The sequence below is a fragment of the Epinephelus moara genome, chromosome 2 (genome assembly GCF_006386435.1).
Source record: "Epinephelus moara isolate mb chromosome 2, YSFRI_EMoa_1.0, whole genome shotgun sequence".
Classification (NCBI taxonomy): Eukaryota; Metazoa; Chordata; class Actinopteri; order Perciformes; family Serranidae; genus Epinephelus; species Epinephelus moara.
The window spans coordinates 41,939,821-41,946,330 of NC_065507.1; positions in this window are offsets into that span (position 1 = coordinate 41,939,821).

The following is a 6,510-nucleotide window of genomic DNA, read 5'->3' on the forward strand; positions in this document are numbered from 1 at the left end:
TTTTGTGGGCGTGTTACACCAAAACCTGTTTCCCCCCGGCAATATTTTTGCAAGCGCACTGTTGCTGTGGCACCACCAAGAACGATTGTGATTGGTTGAAAGAAATAAAAAAAGCCGGGGCGTTTTTTTCTCCAATCTTAAAGTGAGAGTCGGCGCAGCCAGACCTTTCTTTTCTTGAGAAAGGTCTGGTGAGCGAGACTAATAGTTGGCTAACACCTCTGGATCCAGGGTGGGCTTTTTTAGATGATGTTTAATTACAGCTACCTTAAAGGACTGTGGCACATAGCCTGTTAATAGATATATCATGTCTAATATGTGAGTGTTAACTAAAGGTAAGATTTCCTTAAGAAGCCTAGCTGGGATGAAGAAATCATTGCGGTCAATTGTTGAAGAGAAATCAGGGAGAAGCTATCTGGATTAGGTCTTGCAGCTGTGTTTGAGGTCAGATTTGTTCCATTTGAAGCCAGGAGGTCATGAATTTTGCCTCTAATAGTTAGAATTTTGTCATTTAAAAAGCTCATAAAATCATCATTGCTAAGGGCTAAAGGAATACAAGGCTCAATAGAGCTGTGACTCTCAGTCAGCCTGGCTGCAGTGCTGAAAAGAAACCTGGGGTTGTTCTTGTTTTCTTCTATTAATGCTGAGTAATAGTTTGCTCTGGCATTGCAGAGGCCCCTCTTATACGTTCTAAGACTGTCTTCCCAGACTAAACGACATTCTTCCAGTTTGGTTAATCGCCAACTCCTTAAAAATTTTCGTGATATTTGTTTTAATTTTCGGTCTTGAGAGTTGTACCAAGGAGCGAACTTTCTTTGCTTTGTTAACTTCTTTTTAAGAGGTGCTACAGAGTTGAGTGTTGTTCGCAACAAGCCTGCAGCACTAGCGACAAGATGATCAATTCAGGAGAGTTTTAAAGTCCGTACGGGAAACCTCTGTTACAGAAGGACATGGAATTAAATTGGACATCAATGGAATCATTTCCTTAAAGTTTGTGACAGCACTATCCGATAAACACCTAGTATAGTAATTGTTGCTGAGTGGCATGTAACCTAGTAGAAAGAAATCAAACGTTATTAAATAATGATCTGATAGAGAGGGATTCTGTGGAAAGACTATTAGGTTATCAATTTCAATTCCATATGTCAGAACTAGATCGAGGGTGTGGTTAAAACAGTGAGTGGGTTTATGTACACCCTGACTTAAGCCAATGGAGTCTAATAATGTGATAAACGCAGTAGCAAGGGAGTCATTATCAACGTCAACATGCCTCGTGGAACGTGGGTATTATTATGACTGGGAGGAGTGGATTCATTTAGACTGACATATTCATCTTGACACAGCCAGGTTTCAGTGAGGCTGAGTAAATCAATATGATTATCTGATAATAATTTGTTTACTAACACTGCTTTAGATGATAGAGACCTGACATTTAACAACACATTTAATTCTCCTGTTTTGTCTTTCTGTCACAGAAGAGGTTTTGATTTTTATTAGGTTGTTATGCACAACTCCTCTTTGTTTGACTTTAGATTCAAATAATTTAGGTGGTCGGGGGACAGACACCATTTGTATAACTCTATGGGTGGGTAACTGCACTAGAAGCTCAGAGAAGCGTGTAAGGCCATGTTTACACGAAAACGATCCGCTGAAAACGGAATTGTTTCTCATTTTCATTTTGAAAGAAGTTCCGTGTTCAGACAACAACATTTTGATCACAATCGCCGTGCACACGGATCCACAAAAATGACCAAAAACGTACGTAAGTATACATGCCAGGCCAGTAGTTGGCAGTGTGACTTTGTAATGAAACAACACATGCCTGCGCACATGCGTTTCCTTCGACAGAGCGATGATGTATAAACAAACATATGGCAACCGCACGAACATTTGTCTGGAGGGATGACGAGGTGGAGTTGCTATAGTAAATCTACACTTTGCTGGAGAAGCGTTGATAAATTCAAAAGTGCGAGCAGCACAAACAGCGCTCGGGAGTCCGCCATTGTTGTTGTTGAGCGTTTTGTATTGTTTTTCCCCTCGTTCTTTTTTTTCTTTACATTTGTTACCATGGTTTCCGTCTCTCATTTCCGCCAATCATTGAGATGGACCAGTACAAAAGCGGTAGTCCGCCCACCGGTTCTTCCTCTGTGCTCCCGCCGTTACCCGTGTCACTTCCAGGTCAGAGGTTGTGTGCCCGACAGGTATGGCCGCACGTTACTTCACCTCGTTGGTTGTTTCGTTTGGTCAGTGTGCTTAATGTATTTGTTGTGTTGTAGGGCGACTGTTTGTGTGGTGCTCCGTGCTCCCTGTGTGTGCTACGTTGGTTGTTTGGCGGTGTTAAGTGTTATCTCTCTGTGTGTTATGGTTGGTGCTACTAGGTGGCCAATATTAGTGTGGTCACAGGTAAATGCTGGAAGCTGCCTGGAGTCCTCTCTCCCTCCCTCCTCTCGTGAGTGTCTGTTGCTGTTTAAAAAGGTATGTATACAGTAGCATGCTACAGCATCATTTTTAGTGTATTTAGCAAATGCTAATGATTATTTTCCTTAATCAGGTGTTATTGTAACCACCTTACTGGAATCGCTGCTGCTTTGTTTTCACTGCCATTTGTATCTGCTGCTGCTTGCATTCATGGCGCTCCCCTGCACCCGTCAGAAGCTTCACAGCATCACTTCCATCAAAATATACGCTGTGTGTCCTGTCTGCACGTCATGTGAAGGACGATTGTTCAGCCGCACGCCGCGGGCCGGGTACGATTTCTTTTACCAGGGACTGGTCCCCCTTATGTAGAGTGAATGAGTGTGTGAACGCGTGACTGAGTGTGTGAAAGTGTGGGTTCTTATTTCGTGGAATATCATGTAGGAGTTCAGTCATATATTTTGTTTGGGTTGAACCTGGATTTATTTGTTCATGTAATTCTATTTTGTTAATTCAGTTAATTGAGATTTGTTTTGTAAATTAGGTAATTGTTTGAGTTTTGCTTTCTTGAACTTTCTTTTCTTTTGGTATAATGGGGCAATTATTAGTTGATATATTGTTTGTTTAAGCCTTAGACCTGCCCATTACTTATAGTTTTGTTAGTCTCTGAGTTTTCTTTTGTTCGTGTGTGTGTGTGTGTGCAACCCCACTAATTTGTTTAATCTTCCCCCCTTTTCAGTTGCTGAAGGCCGGTGGTGCTGGTGCTGGTGACCTGGTGGTGGTATCCTCCCGTCCTGTCTTGCTGTGTCCCTGGGAGTGGGCTTTTCTTCACTGAGAGTGTGTGTCTGCCACGTATGCCCGGTGATTTAAGTTTGTTTCTTTTTTTTGGTGGATCCCCCCCTGCACTAGCCCTCGTCCTTCCACTTTGGCCTCAGCCCTGATTAGGTTTGTTTCCCTTTTTTTGGTGATCTTTTTTATAACAAAATTGATTATTTAATAAAAATTGTATTAAACTGTACCTCCTCGCCACGTTGTGATGGTTGACTTTCTTGCCCATGCCTAGTGACTGGAACCGTAATGCGCATGTGCGAAAAGTCTCCATTTTCAGAGGAACTGCATATTGCAAGTTTACATGACAACAGAGATGGTGCCGTTTCCAAAAAATTGCACTCTGGTTTTCAGGCACCCAAAATGCCGCCATCGTGTAAACGATCAGCCAAAACGCGACTAAAGTTTACCGTTTTCGGTTGAAATTGTTGTCGAATAAATGGGACCTAAGACTGCGACTCTGATTCCTGGTCTCAACTCTGGTTGCAAAATGCTTTTGCTACTTGGCGTGCAGTAAGTTAAATTGCTAGCTGGGTGGTGTCCGTAAGATGAATTTAATAACTGAATCTTGGAGAATCTAACAGAGCTAAGATGTGCAGCATGTCAATATTGACAAAAGTTGAAACATTTCTATGTGTGATTCCCGAGCTAAGCAGCTACTGCCGCTAGCTCAAGCAATTAGCTGACAGACAACAGTCAGATCTGGGGTGGAATTAAGAGCTGCATTTATATGTCACAATGTGTGGCTGCTCTTGGAGTTCTATTGTGAATCGGCTTTTGAGGAGGACCTATTAAGATTTCTCCCTTTTCCTCTGTGTTTTGCACAGCGTTACAGCTATAGGCCTCAGCTAACTGGCTAACCAAAGCTATTGCTTTGAAATGCTTTTGCTACACGGCATACAGTACGTTACACTGCTAGTCTCAGTAAGATGAATTTAACAATTAAATTGTGGAGAGTCTAACAGAGCTAATATTGTGCAGCATGTCCATATTGTCAAAAGTTGCAATATGTCTATCTGTGATGCCTGAGCGATTAGCCAACAGGCAGCAATCAGACATGCATTTATTTGTCAAAATGTGTGGCTGTACTCAGAGTTTGATTGTGAATCGGATTTCATCATACATTTTATGGAAAATTAACAAAGTGTTTTTACTACTTGGAGTGCTGTTACATGGAGGCCTTTCACTATATTGTTACTAAACATTGTAGTTAGTCTGTGTTATAGAGCTGAGGAAGTATTTGTGTGTGTGTCTGTCTCTACATGTGTTTGAATACGTATGTTTGGTCTGCTGATTTTACAGGGAGGGCACAACACTGTTTAGCGTTTTAGATGTTGACTGTGGATGGGTATGGTTATGTCTTACACACTGATTTAGACAGCACGCTAGTTCAGCTAATAGTGAATTGTCACTAATAAGCTAAATGACAGCTGTCCGTATGTAGACTAACTTGGTTTGACACTTATCGGTTTGACACCTATCGTATTGCAGATACTTTTAAACTTAGATGCTGGCTGAGACAAACAGCCCCCCTCTCTCTACCAGCACTAATGCACTAATGTGCTGGTAGAGAGAGGGACAGGAGGACAGCAGGACTGACTTACCGTGACTGATAAAACCCAAACTTCACTCAGTATTGTGATGTCAGGAATATTATGTAGGGATGGGAATCGTTCTTGTAGAGAACCGGTTCCCAGTGGTCCAATTCCTCAATATTGTTGGTCTGCCTACCTAACAATTCCGCTTACTGATTCCGCAGACGCATTTGCGTGATGATGCATTTGCGTGATGACATCACACGCACGCTCTGTATTTTGGCTCAGAGTGTATCCAACATGGCGACAAGGTGAAAGCGTGCTAAAGTATGGTTACACTTCACTAAAAAAGACGATACTCAGACAATTTGCAACACCTGCATTGCTTTTATAACAACAAAGGGGGGAAATAGCTCCAACATGCTAAAACATTTAGGCACACAGCATTCAATTAATTTGCATCAGTGTGCCGTATTTGATACTCTGCTCGACGGTGCTGACTCTCAGAGCGGAGCTAGCAACACAACGTCCTCTGTAAATGCCATAGGTAACGTCAAACTCCTCCAGGTCCTGTCCTGTGTTAATGCTAGCACCATTTCCTGTGTCAACCTGCTTTCACGATATAGTATGAATAATGTCCATCTCCACAATAACATTTAGGTGTCGAGGACTGCCAGAGTCTGGCTAGCTCAGAGGCTGGCTCAGAGTTTGCTGCAGGTACCTCTCACGCACCTTTAGCCACCCCTTTTATCAAGGCAGGAAAGAGTAAAATGACCCAGGCTAAAATAAATGAATGTCACTAAGCAGTGACTAGATTTGTGGTGAAAGGTTTGCACCCTTTTGCCACGGTGGATGCCTCTGTATTTCGGTAGGTTAATTTGCTGCATATTGTCTGGTATGGCTCAAATGAAAATTAGAATTGTCAAAGTTGCATTATTTTAACCAGTACAGTTGTTCCCTGTTTCATTCATTCCCATTGCATCTTCTCTGTAGTGAGATGACAAAGACTCTCAACCCAAAATACCATCCCCCAAACAGAGACAGTTTAACCATCTGAGTAACCATCTGATCCCTGCTTGGTATGGGGTTGAAAAGAGCAATCTGATCTGGTTTGTATAGTTAAGCCTTGCCATAATAGCTTATCATAGGGCTTAAGGCCCATTTATGCTCAACGTTAAATACGGATCCGGATACGGACGGAGCCTTCTGTCCGTGCTCCACGTTCATTTTGTCCGTATTTCTGCAAGTTTCCATAAAGCTTACGGATACGGGCCAAATGGAGCAGTACCACCGGAAACCGTGGGGGCAGTGTTGCTGTCACTACCCGATACGTAGCTCTAGTGAGACACGAAGAAGAAATAACAATGGTGGAACTTTTTCGCCTTAAACACTGAAAATAAAATAAAAGAGGGAGACAGGTTTTTCCTATTTTATCTTATTTTGTTAAATTTCTACCTCTGCCCTCGCTGGAAGCCAAGGACCTCCCGCCTCCCACCACTCGCCTCCGCCTTGATTAAACACTGAAAATAAAATAAAAGAGGGAGCGGAGCCCGCACTCCCGGCCCCGCACATACCCCCGAAGCTCGCATCTCCCTCTCCGCGGCGCCCTCCTGCCCTTCCGGCTCTGCTCCGCTCCCAGGGCCAACCCTCGCACCCTCCGACTGGGGTCCCTCTATTTTTGTCTTTTATGCAAGAGGTACATTATCAATATCTCCTCCACAGTCGCCATGTTTGT